This window comes from Heterodontus francisci, chromosome 3 (assembly GCF_036365525.1).
Source record: "Heterodontus francisci isolate sHetFra1 chromosome 3, sHetFra1.hap1, whole genome shotgun sequence".
NCBI lineage: Eukaryota > Metazoa > Chordata > Chondrichthyes > Heterodontiformes > Heterodontidae > Heterodontus > Heterodontus francisci.
In genome coordinates, this window is record NC_090373.1 from 114259700 (window position 1) to 114273811 (window position 14112).

General features: G+C 42.4%; 1 long non-coding RNA gene across 2 annotated transcripts in view; it reads right to left on the reverse strand.

Moving 5' to 3' along the window:
- LOC137352689 (uncharacterized) overlaps window positions 1-14112 on the reverse strand; it is a 58316-nt gene that overhangs the window by 12343 nt on the left and 31861 nt on the right. For both annotated transcript variants that reach the window (XR_010969759.1, XR_010969760.1), the window contains exon 3: window positions 2030-2227. This is a non-coding gene — a long non-coding RNA (uncharacterized lncRNA). The remainder of the gene's footprint in view (window positions 1-2029; window positions 2228-14112) is intronic.

A 14112-nucleotide genomic window follows, 5' to 3' on the forward strand; every position in this document is an offset into this window, starting at 1 on the left:
CTTGTAGTTACATCCTCAAAAAACTCTAATAAATCTGTCAAACAGGATTTCCCTTTGGTAAAACAATGTTGACTTGTTCTAATCATACTGTAATCAGGATTAGTTACAAAAACTCGGCAGCTGATAGAAGTAAACGAGACACCTGGTACCTCAAATGATCATGTGTTTTGTGATGAAGGTCTTTAGGAACAGGATAGGGTAGATCAAGGGCAAAAAGTCATAATGTGAGTGACAACAACTCAGGACAGAGCTATCTCATCCACAGGTCAATTGCTCGGAGTGGGTACGAGGGTGACATATATTCCAGAGGGGCAAGTGAATGGAATGATGTGACAAATGTGGGATGTGCAGGAAAAGCTACTGGCAAGTTTAAATATTTGTTGAATGTTCAGGGTGATGGCCACAAAGCGAGGTCCATTGACTGGTTGAATGAGATGAAAGAATGGAGAGTATAAAAGCACAGTGCACGTACTGATAGTGGGTCTGGAAGTTACTCTTGTGTTAGAAAAGCATCAAGTACTGGAGAGCCTCTGATAGTGCAAAAGGAAGATCTCGCAGTAGTAGTCCTGACAGACATAAAAGTGCAAGTAGAGGCCAAAGCTTGAATAAATTACACAATGAAACTAAGGCTACAGAACAATCTTGGGACAGAACTAGAAGCAGAAGTCCTCATCACCATGAAGTTTTGGCAGCTGCCAATAATCATGAGGTAAACTAATGAGAGGCAAAACAAAAGGAATTAGATTATTGGAGAGAGTTTGGAATTTATTCTGAGGTACCAGATGAGGGGCAAGCAGCCTTGTTACATAAGTGGATTTGTACTGAAAAAGACTTCACAGATGGGACTTATAAGGCTAAAGTGAGGCTGTTTGCTAGGGGTTTTGAAGAGCAACCGGGTGATACAGATGTTCAAGTGGACTTTCCCACAGGTGGAAAAGTAAATCAATCTTGAAAATTCTTTTTGGCTCTTTTGGACACATACTCATCATGGGTTGTGCAGATCAATTGACAATAAAAGCCGCGTTTCTGCAGGGTGATACTTTTCAGAGAAAAGTGTTTCCGAAACTATCTGGATGCAGAAGGGAAACTATGGAAACTAAACAAATGCATCTATGGCCTGAATGATGCTTCCAAGGTGTGGTATTTTTAAATGAGATCTGTTTTACTGAAAATAGGTTGTGATCAGCTAAAAGCCAATCCCACAACGTTTTAAGAGTATCATAAATGGAAACTTTTGGGCACCTTCACGATGCACATTGCTGATTTCTTATGGAGTGGTACTGTGGAATTTGAGAAATATGTGTTATTAATAAGATTAGAGTAGAATTTAAAATTGGGAGTCAGGCTTGTGGGGCTTTTAAATATATTAGTTTAGATATTATGTAGACTATGTCTAGAATAACTTTAAATCAACAATCCTATTGAAACCGTGTTACTCCCATATAAAAACAAGAAATGCTGGAACCACTCAGCAGGTCTGGCAGCATCTGTGGAAAGAGAAGCAGAGTTAATGTTTCGGGTCAGTGACCCTTCTTCGGAACTAGTGTTACTCCCATCCTGGTTAATTGTGCTAGGCATCACAGAAAGATGATGCTATATCTAAGCTCATCAGGTGAGGAGGGGTCGAAAGGCTCCCCTCTTGTCCCTCTCCTTGTTTGACTGCAACAGGGTTTATTTATACTTAAATAGTGGATGTGCTTATTAATTCAGTGAGTGTTTTACCCTTTATGTGTTGTGATCATAAAAGAACCAATCAGATAGGTTTTCTTAAGTTTAAACAAGAGGCTAGTTGATTGTTCTTAAAATCAAAATCCGATCTAAGTAAAATAATAAACTATGCTCCAACTTACACACACACACACACACACACACACACACACACACACACACACACACACACACACACACACACACACACACACACACACACACACACACACACACACACACACGAATTACACACACACAAATAGAGTGATGAAGAATAGCTTGGTTGGATTAGAGTCCAGAACAAATAAAAATAATATACAGTCTGTGGGGTCTGGTAATTCAGTTGTCTTCCAGCTGAAATCGTGATTCTGAAGTTCCTGGCTCATAGAAGTACACTTGTAGCTGGTCCACCTGGTTCAGGGTTTTCTTGGAGACAATGATGTAAATGTTTTTTTCCCTGGGGTCTCTGTCTGTGGCAATGATAGACTTGGACAGTTTTCGAAATTTTCAGTGCTACCTGGAGAGAGAGAGAGAGAGAGAGAAACATAGAAACATAGAAAATAGGAGCAGGGGTAGGCCATTTGGCTCTTCGGGCCTGCTCCGCCATTCAAAAAAGATCATGGCTGATCATCTAATTCAGTACCCTGTTCCCGCTTATTCCCCATATCCCTTGATCCCTTTGGCATTAAGAAATATATCTATCTCCTTCTTGAATATATTTAATGACTTGGCCTCCACTGCCTTCTGTGGTAGAGAATTCCACAGATTTACCACCCTCTGAGTGAAGAAATTTCTCCTCATCTCGGTTCTAAATGGCATACCCCATATCCTGAGACTGTGACCCCTGGTTCTGGACTCTCCAGCCATCGGGAACATCCTCCCTGCATCTAGCCTGTCTAGTCCTGTTAGGATTTTATAGGTTTCTATGAGATCCCCTCTCATTCTTCTAAACTCTAGTGAATATAGGCCTAGTCGACCCAATCTCTCCCCGTACGTCTATCTTGCCATCCCAGGAATCAGCCTAGTAAATCTTCTTTGCACTCCCTCCATGGCAAGAACATCTTTCCTCAAATAAGGAGACCAAAACTGCATACAATACTCCAGATGTGGTCTTACCAAGGCCCTGTATAACTGCAGTAAGACATCCTTGCTCCTGTACTCAAATTTTCTCAGAGAGACAGGCCCACTGGGGTCCTGTACAGATTAGGTCTCAAAGCTTGTCTGTTGTGTATAACAGAAACTCCAAGTTTTCACACATGCTGGGAAGACTGTCACATGATTCTCTCAGTGTACTCTTTTTTCACTTTAATGTGAGCCAAGTCTAAGAATCCCAAAACTCTCTCAGGTCTTATTGTTTCAATTTTCATCTCCTGGAGGTTCGTCTCCACCAGTGTGAATGCTGCAAGATGGCTTTGAATGTTTTATAATGAGGGCAATATCAGATGATTCACTCAACTCTTCAAGCCATTGTTCTGGATGAGAGCTACCTAGACATGCGTCTCCACTTTGATGCCTTGGAATGTGAGGTATTTCAATGCATATTTTGTAGGCCATCTTAGCTGCTTGTTTTTTTAAAAGTTCAATGTAGGAATCTAGCTTTCCTTTGAAAAGTTTAATGTAGGTTTCCAACAGATTAATTAAAATCATCAATCAGCATAGCATGTTTTCATGACAAAAGAGACATAGCAATTGCAAAGCTGGATTGGTCATTTGAACTGGTTGGGCACTCAGATGAGACCAGATGATAGTACTTAACTCTAACATATCAAAACTATGATAAAACACCCTAAAATCGAGAATGTTTTAAAGGCAAATAAAACATTTTTTTAAAAATCTGGAGAAATGTATATCTATGTTCCCATCCTTAGGTGGCCCAAAGAACAAGAAACCAGTCATTCTTACCAATGTTTCACATGCTAATCTCCTTGATGGGTAGTCTAGTGCAGCTGGTTTCATTGTATTTCATATGGGTGAAAATGGGAGATATTATCCTTTAGGTTGGGAAGCTAAGAAAATAAAAAGGGTTATTAAAAGTACTTCAGCTGCTGAAACACTGGCTCCGATGGAGGCAATGGATATGGGATTCTATTTGTCAAATATTTTAAGTGAGATTCTGTACAAGGGACAAGGGACATACTGATTATAGTATACCCATTGAATGTTATGTAAATAATCAATCCTTGTGGGATAATGTATACCTTATGAAAAGTGTGACCGAGGAAAGTTTATGGATTGACCTGGCTGGGGGAAACAAGTGTTGGAGAGAAAGGAAATCTCTAAAATTAAATGAAAACTGTCTGTTTTCCAAAAATAAATCCTTGTATGAAGACATTTTTAAGGATCCGAGTGGAGGGGTGCCTTACAATGTAAAAATGTGTATAGAACATGGAAGTTTTATTGATTTTAATTTGCTTTGAAATTTCTCTTGCGCATAGTAACTCTAATTTTTTTATTTAGAAAAAGAAAGGAATCTGTTAATTGCATGCAAGTGGTGGGTGTTAATTGGGGTTTCACTTGAGCACATATGAAGAAGCACTTTTGAAACTGAGTGAGGAGGTATATACTTATAATGTTTCACTCTGTAAATAAATGTAAGACTAAGTAAAGACTGGTTCCAGTACTATCCTTCACCAACTGGCTTTCTGGATTAGAACACCCTCCTCTTCTGCTTTCAGATACCCAAGAACTGCTGCCTGGCCAACCACAGAAGTTTCAGGAGGGAGAGAGGGAGCAACCCCATATCGGTGATGAGGAAGCACCATCACTTGATTGGACACTCACAGTCATCAGCTCAGATATTAGCATTGCCTGTAGTTTAAAGGCTAATATAGAGTTGGGATCTGCATGTGGTGAATCACCAGGTATGAGTGGGCTGCAGCCAGGCCAGCGGGAAAGTGTAGCTAGTGTGCCAGCTCACCAGAGGGAGAGGTGGCAAATGAGTTCTGCTCAGGGAACTCGGATAAAGGTTTCGATGAGGCGGCCGACAGGAGAAGCATGATTAGCATGTGCACCAAGAAGCTGGCACATTGGCAGGCCTGCCACAGAGCTTCATGTCACTGTCAAGGAGTATAACAATTCCAGTTCCAATGTAGCACAGAGCATTGTGCAGAGCTTGGAGCCCATCTTTTCCATCGTGGAAGTGGTGGCCAACTCCATGAGTGCATTAGCAGACCCAACTATGATGCAGCAGCTGGTAGCCACTGTGTCAGCTTCCAAGGGAGCACAGGCAGTAGACATGCCATGTCTGAGCGCTACAGTGCAAGCTCAGATGGAGGTCCTGAGATACATACTTGCTGCAATGCAGGCTCTGACTGCTTCCATTGTGGCCACGAATCTCAGTGCTCAAAGCAGTTTGCAGGCTATCATGGCAGTCCAGCAATCTGTCTCGCAACAGATTACTAGGATTGCTGAGGTAGCATCCCATCTCTGTGGTGCACGAACCTGCTGTCCTCTCTGGGGATTACAACATTCATGTTCCAGCCGCTACCACGCCTTTTTGCCAGCAAGCTCAGAGTCTGCCATCCATGCTGAGGTGGTACATTCTGAAGTTGGGCCTTCATAGATGCTTGAGGACATCTTGCAAGGCCATCTGCAGTCTCTGCCATTGAAAGTTACCAGCCATGCTGCAGCCACTGGGGTAGCACTGCATAGGAGCACTAGGACAAACAAAGGCACCCACAAGACAGGCACTAAGGGGATGTACAAGAATGAGTAGTTTATTTTTGTTTGTATAATTGGATATGTTGTTGGATAAAGATGTTATGCAAAGGTTTTTGTTGCTGGCTTTTATTATTAGATGGTAGCCAAGGGGACGCTGTGATTGGGTGTCTCAGATGGGTGTAATAGTGGGAAATGGCATGTCCATGTTGATCTAGGGAAGTTGTATTACTGATATTGGAGCCTCATAGTCTACCCTTTCACAGTCTGTCTGCTTAACAGGGGTCCAGGATGCTTCCTTCCTCCCTCCTCCTATTCCTTCTCCTACTCCGGATCCCATGAGGTCATGACAGTGCCCACAAAATGGCAAGGTTGCAGAGGACACAGCAGATCACCATAAACTTTGAGACCCACCCTGGCATGTACTGCTGTAATAACTCCAAGCAGTCAAGGCAGTGGAAGCATTGAGGAGCCATTTGCCTGTTAAATGTTCTGAGTGACTTTGTGTTTCTTGTTGAAGGGCCACTCTACTGTCATGGTGGAATGGCGGCAAGGCTCACTAGCCATGTACCAAGCTGTAGTCCTTGTCCCTGAGCAACCAACCTCCCATTCCTCCAGGAAGGCCATAGATGGTAGGTAGGGCCGATTGGCGCAGGATGAATGCATCGTGGCTGCTGCTAGGATAGCAAACATTTACTGAAATGATGCTCTTAGCATGGTCACGTACCAACTGCTCATTTATGGAATGGAAGCCCTCGTGGTTCCTGTACCTCATCCTATTGTCATGGGGTGCCCGCAATGCCATGTGTGGCGGTTGATGGAGGCCTGCACCATTGGGAATCCCATTACCCAGGCAAAGCCAAGTTCCCTTCATTCTGCTTATCCCTCCTCAGCAAAAAGACAATGAACTGCACTTGTCTGGAGAAATGGCCTCCATGATCTCCTGAATGCTGCGATGGACAGCATACTGGGAAACATTGGTGATATCTCCTGCTGCTACCAGATAGGACACAGAGGTGTAAAAATTGAGGCCAATTGTGACCTTTATGGTCACTGGCAATGCCATCCTTAAACCATAGAACCATAGAAAAATTACAGCACAGAAGGAAGCCATTCAGCCCGTCGTGTCCGTGCCAGCCGAAGAAACTAGCCACCCAATCTAATTCTACCTTCCAGCACCTGGTTCATTGCCTTGCAGGTTACAGAACTTCAGTTGCATGCCCAAGTACCTTTTAAAATGCCCTGCTGTGAGGCTCCAGGTCAGGTTAAAGGTGGTGATACAGTTCAGTGACCACCTGCTTGTTGAACTGAGTCACCCCAGGCACTATTCCTGGGTCAGGTGCAGGTATGAGAAAGTGCTCTCTGAAAACCTATGGTGAGTAGGGCCTTCAGTGTAGAGCCTTCCTCCTCCTCCCCCTTTGTAGAGCTTCCTCTGTCTCCATCCTTTGGTCTATTTTCTGCTCATATTGCAGAACAAGAGGCACTACCACCACAGCACCCATACCTGGGTCAGGTATTCTGCTGTCCTCCCAGATTCTAAGCTCCAGCTCTCAAAATCCAACTCCAAAGGTACAGCACAGGACCTCCATAAACTGAGCCTGAGCCTAAGTACATCGAAAGCATCTCACCTGCAACTTGTTCACTGGCCCTTTAAATAGCATTGGTGCAGCGCATATTTTGCAAATGAATGCTTGATCTTTGATGATTGGCAAGCAAATTCATTCAATGGGTCTGCGTGGTCCAAATTGGGCAATTGGACATCATGCCAGTTGGTAGGACTGTGTGACAACATGATCAGGCCAGTTCAGAAGCCTTCAGCGCACTGGAGGGGACACCTGCACGAGCAGTCTTCTCAAAGTGGTGCACCCTGCAGATTGCATCAGAAACAGCTGGTGGGGCAGCACACACCCCCCCAGGAGGGTGATCAGCTTCTGTTGTGCAATCTCCAGGACGCTACGGATCCAAATTTCATGCCCCAAAAGTTTTTCCCATTTGAGGAGATGGCTATGGCCCTTTTTGGAATGGAATCTGTGCAAAGTATAGGTCATAGTTGGAGATGTGTTGTCACCGCACAGCATGAATTCTCCATTTACTTTTACCCTTCCTACCCTGATTCACTTTCACAATCATCGCCGCAGGGGAAAATTTTTCATAGCAAAAGCATGATGAGTAGGGGCCAATTCCACAATCCAAGGGAAAAAAGGCCTCAGAATTATGGTGTACCTCACTGCTCTCACAATGGTGGGGTGGAGAGCTGACCTATCAAATATGCTCCACATGCATTACACACATGTGCACGCAACTCTTTCGCTTCCAGTGGAAATTGACTAATGAATGCAGTAGCTCTTAAAGGGCAACCACTCCTTTTAATTGCAAACGTTTTTTTGCGAAGGAGAATTGTCACAGGCTATATCACAGAATAGTCCCTTTTGATGAGAATGTGTGGTTAGATGTGGTGCAATAAAATAAAATCTTCCGTTTTGGCAGGAAGGAATCACCTTCTCAGAGCTAATGTGCAGCAAACAAAACAGGAATAACCTACAGAGTAAATGCAATTTCCCATGTCCATAGGTTTGTCAATTCAGATGAAATGAATGCTAGTGTTACATTTTTGGATATATTTACCTGTTTTAGGCTAGGCCTGATTAAATGAGTTAATCTTGGCTCGGTAGGAAGACTCTTGACTTTGAGTCAAAAGGTTGTGGGTTGAAGTCCCACTCCAGAGACTTGAGCAAGTACTCTAGACTAACACTCAGTGTGGTACTGAGGGAGCACTGCACTGGCCAAGGTGCCATTTTCAAATGAGATGTTAAATAGAGACCTTAACTTCCTTTTCCCATGGATGTAAAAGATCGCATGACACTATTTGAAGAACAACAGTTGAGTTCTCCCTGGTGTCCTAGCCAATAGTTGTCCCTCAAACCAACATCACTAAAATAGTATTTAATTGATCGTAAAGCACTTTGGGACATCCAGAGGTCACAAAAGGTGCTATTTTAATGCAAATTGTTTTTTAAATTCCTTTGTCTTTTGTGTTTCAAACTACTGTTGTAGGTGACCACTCACTCCCTAAATTCTTGAGATTGTTTACAGTTGTCCTGCTACCTCGGTAAGTTTCATAGTGGTCCTAAGTAAAAAGCAGTAAATCTTTATTTAAATTGTTTCAACTACTTGTTCGATTCATGCCACAACAGGATTCTCCTCAGGGCTTTGAGAATCGGTAAGATTACAGTGCTCTAGATCTTGTTTTAGGCTTTACTTGTCAAGTGAATTTATGAAACAGTAAATGACAAATGAATAAATCACAGAAATATGTTATATATTTACAACAGCTATTGGAACATGTTAGTTCCAAGTATAAGGAAATTAAATGGCTCCACATTTCTATTCTAAACTGTATACTGTAATTTGCTTTTAAGTATGTTGTTCTTTTTTATGTTTCCAACCATGGGAGTATTTGATTAGCTAACATTTTTAAAGTTTCAGACAAATTCAATCTAAAGATTCTTGAAAATAGTTTCCTCATTCCTGTACAAAACTCTCAGACAAATTCCAATATATGAATGGAGCAAATTGAAAATATTAACAATCAGAGCCAAGTGTAATACACACAACTGTGTTCAAAAAGCTTCCAATCATGCACATATGTGAACAAATCACACAGCATGTGTGTGTTTGAATTCGACTTGGATAGAATTGATAAATCCTCATAACATTGTATCAAATTGTGGGCTGTGGAAAACTCTATAACATGTTGTGCCTTGGCAAATCTCAGAGTTGAATATGCAGCTAATTTGGAAATGTTCCTTTGTCAAGTTCATACATGAAGCATGAGGTCAGGAGCAAAAAAGAACACAAGCTGATGGTAGCAACTTCTGAAACCTTGAATGATGACTCTTCTTTTCATGAAACAAAAATATGGTGTTAACTAAAATAGAAATAGAAAATGCTGGAAATGCACAGAATTATCAGTTCAGCTGAGGAATCCCAAATGAAAGCCAATCTTTTACTTTCAGATGCTGACTAATCACATTATTCTCTTTCTCTCTATATGTTGTTGACTAATTGGGTCAGAATTTCCTCTTTTAACACCTGGACATAGGCATCAAGTAGGCAAAGGACATAGATGAAAATTGGGCAGAGAGGATTGCTTATGCTTTACTTTGGAATTCCCTCCCTGAACCTCATTGCAGCTCGACCTCTCTCTCCTCCTTTAAGTCACTCCTTAAAACTTACCTCTGACCAAACTTTTGGTCACCTGTCCTAATATCTCTTTATGTAACTTGGTGTCAAATTTTGTCTGATAATGCTCCTGTGAAGTACCTTGGAATGTTTTTGCTATGTTAAAGGTGCTATATAAATGCAACTTGTTGCAATTTTACCCTGAATTGTGTTAACAGCAGTTATTAGTTTATCTGCCATATATTTCTATGATATTAAATGACATTAGTTGAGCATTTAAGATATCAAATTCACCAAGTTAGTGAGCAGTAGATCAGTCACAGTTTATACCTTATGTTCTTCCTTTTCCCTTATTTTGCTTATAAGCTGGGTTTTCTGTCTCCTTATCTCTGGTTACATTTCCTGCATTTTATCGGTGGACATTTGGAAATTGTGGACCCACCACCACCCCTCCCCCCCCCCCCCCCCACCCACCCCCGCCCCATGATACTCTATTGAAAATAGGTAGAAAAATCATAGCTGAATGTCATTGTAAACAAACACTATATCACATCATTATAGTGGCCACAAAACCAAACATGTATGTATAAAATTATACCATCATGGGAAAGAAAAGTCATTTTATATTTAGTGTAAATGATTACATGATGAGAAACAATTTTTATTGAATAAAAGCTGATATAACAGCTGTCTTCATTATATTCATTCTTGACAGAAAATTACTGTATTTTGTGATTCTTATAAGTTTATTTTTTTGCCAAAGTTATGGCAAATTGATCTTAGATTTTCTGTACCAACTCCTTTCTGGTTGCCAATAACATTTTGCAATCGAATGTAAGTGAAGCCGCCAGTATTTCAGAGGACAATCCTGTTAAGAGATTATGTACATAAACAGCTGAGGAGACTAGATTATTCCACATGACTGTAAGACCTCTTGAGTCAGTGTTGCTGATATTCCGTTTCTGTTTATATCTAAAGTATGGATCATCTTCCTTCCTCTCACATTTATTTGTGGCTTATTATATTTAAATTCCCCTTAGTTCCTCACTGAAGCAAAATTGTCTGTAAATGTGTAACTTATACACATTTCACTATTTTAACAGCTGTTACGAAACAGTACAACTTAATTACAGAAAGAATATAGAATCAGCACTATGAATGCTGTTTTACCTCCAAAATGGCATCCACAGCACAAGCGCACACTTCTGGTGCTAGCCACGCTAAATGCCATTTTGGTGAGATAGTTAGCGTGGACACAGGGACTGTCTGCTGGACATATGCAGAGGAGACAAATCATGGCATCGATCAGCAGTTTTTTATTCATTCCACGGCATGCGGACGTCACTGTCCAGGCCAGCATTTGTTGCCAATCCCTAAGTTGCACTTGAACTGAATGGCTTGCTAGGCCATTTCAGAGGGCACTTTAAGAGTCAACCACATTGTTATGGGTCTGGAGTCACATGTAGGCCAGGCAGATTTGCTTCCCTAAAGGGCGTTAGTGAACCAGATGGGTTTTTATAACAATCAACAATTGTTTTATGGTCATCATTAAACTAGCTTTTTTTTAATTCCAGATTTATTAATTGAATTCAAATTTCACCATCTGCTATATTGGGATTCGGACCCATGACCCCAGAGCATTAGCCTGGCCTCTGGATTACCACTATGCCGCCACCTCCCCCTCTGGTGCGGGTATGTCCACAGTGCTGTTAGGGAGGGAGTTCCAAGATTTTGACCCAGTGACAGTGAAGGAACAGTGATATATCTCCAAGTCAGGATGGTGTGTAACTTGGAGGGGAACTTGCAGATGGTGATGTTCCCATGAGTCTGATGTCCGTGTCTTTCTAGGTGAAAGAGGTCACTGGTTTGGAAGGTGCTGCTGAAGGATACATAGTGAGTTGCTGCAGTGCATGTATATGGTACATACTGCTGCCACTATGTGTCAGTGGTGGAGGGAGTGAATGTTGAAGGTGATGGATGGGGTGCCAATCAAGCAGGCTGCTTTGTCCTGGATAGTGTTGAGCTTCCTGTGTGTTGTTGGAACTGCACGCATCCAGGCAAGTGGAGAGTATTCTATCACACTCTTGACTTGTGCCTTGTAGATGGTGGACAGGCTTTGGGTAGCTCACAAAAACTCTTCAGATATTGCCTCAAACTTTTCCACTTTATTTTTCTTCTGCTCTTTTCTGTCTCTATTTGAACGTGTGTATTGCGTGTACATGCTAGTGTCGGCGCATCGTGAATCCATAGGCATCAACCGAATTAGAGTATAAGTTCAAGTTTAATAAATTTCAACTTTTCTTCTTTAAACCTAAGAAAACCTATTTTTGCTGGTTTCTTCGCCTTATAATTGAAAAGCGGTGAACAATGATTCACCAAGGGGGAGCTAAAAACACACAGTGTTTTAAAAATTAAACCTTGTTCAGGTAAGACCAGGTGAAGGCTGAGAGGGAACCTTAGACACCTTTCTCACCTGGTCATAACAGGTATGCGCAATGAAATGCTTGGTGCATTGACAGGCCTGCCAGAAAGCCCATGGTCAATGTCAAGGAGTATGGAGGTGTCTAACACTAACTTGGCACATGGCTTTGCACAAGCAGAAGCCACCCAATGTCAAGGTGCTGCAGTGAAAGTTCAGAGTGAAATCGTGCAAGCTCAGCTTGCTGCCAAGGAAGTTCAGACTGCTCTCATGTAAGCTGAGTTTGCTGCTTCACAAACCAGACTTCTACCATCATGGCTGTGGATAATCTCCAAAATGGCAGTGCTACCATTCACAACTCCTCAGATACTGAAGCAATCCATGTCCATATGCAGCAGGACCTGGACAACACTCAGGCTTGGGCTGATAAGTGGCAAGTAACATTTGCACCAGGCAATAACAATCGCCAACAAGGGATATTCTAACCATCTCCCATTGATATTCAACAGCATTACCATCATAGAATCCCCCACTATCAACATCCTGGGGGTTACCATTGACCAGAAACTGAACTGGAGCTGCTACATAAATAATGAGACTATGAGATCAGGTCAGAGGCTAGGAATTTTGGCGTGAGTATCTCACTAGCATGTACATGCAATACACACGTTCAAATAGAGACAGAAAAGAGCAGAAGAAAAATAAAGTGGAAAAGTTTGAGGCAATATCTGAAGAGTTTTTGTTACAGTTCTTTGAGCTCACTGTAGAGTCCTTGATTGTGGGTAGATCCTGCGTTTCGTTGGGGCCCTGTATTTTTCTTAAACCTTGCTCGCTGTAGGAGACTTTTCTCTCTTGGGGTTTGTGTGTCTTCAGTGGGTTTGGAGTTCCGTGAGAAAGAGATGGGAGCAGACAGGAGAGATCTTCTCAGTCCAGGAGCAAACAGACACTCTCAGTTCAAACTGTTTGTACAATTAAGAAAAACCCAGGTTGCCCAGCAGGGTAGTCATGTGACTAACTGATCTGACCACATCTTGGATTGTATCACCTTAGCAGTCTCTGGAATGCTCCTCTTACATACAATATCTGGTGATCAAGATCCATGGTGGGTTGAATGTGTCAGGGAATGGTCCTTTACCCTTCCAATCACCGTCTGTTAATATGCAAATGTCTTTTCCAGCCCTGGCTGATCTGTTTAACAAGTTCTTTCTTCACTCCAGTAACAGTTTAAAATCAATGTTCTGACAAAATTAATGTGCCTCATTCTTGGCAGGTGGGGGCCTAGCTTGACAATACCCATCAGACTTCTTCTGTAGACTGCCCCATTGAAGTCCTCATCTGACTCCTCTGCAGTAGAACTCACCTTCTGGTGAGCCGGCACATGCGCTACTCTTGTTCTCTGCCCTGGTTGCAGGCTACACATACCCACTGTCTCACCATGTGCAGATTCTGCCTCTCAGGTATCCTCTAAAGTACGCGCAGTGCCATTATCAGAGCTGATGGCTATGAGTGTGAGATCGAGTGATGATGTTTCTTCCTCATCGCTGTCTTCCTACTCTTCCACGTGTTGTTCTTCCACCATTGCTTGGTTAGGTGGCAGTTCTTGTGTATCGGAAAGGAAAAAGGGACAAAGGTAGGGTTGTCATGAGGGGAGGGGGGTGGGAAACAAGTGGTGCATGATTATACTTTCTGCAACTCATAAATCAGAAGAGATTGTGGAATGGGGGGAAGTGGGGTTTGAGAAGGAGGATGAGGTATGAGCATACAGCCATCTTTAATGGCTTCAGCCCCACCACAACCTCAGCCATGATGGCTGCAATGATGGCGAACACTCTCTTTCATCAGGGTAAGGACATGCAGCTTTGCCTGTCCACCGCTGGTTAGGTATTGCTGCCAATGGTTGTGTGCCACCTTGTTATGCTAGAGAGAGTGAAGTGTAGTGCAATGTGCTTAGGTGATGTAGCTGACATGGTTGAATAGCTGACAGTCTGTGCAAGCTGTGAGATGTGGGTGTGAGTCTTTCAGCAGTGTTAAGTGTGTGAGGGTGAGGTGAAGTAATGAATGTTAGGTACATGTCCTGATTGATAGGGATTGTTGGTAGGTGAGTGATGGGTGTGTGGTGATTTGAGCAGTGTGTGAGGTTTGTG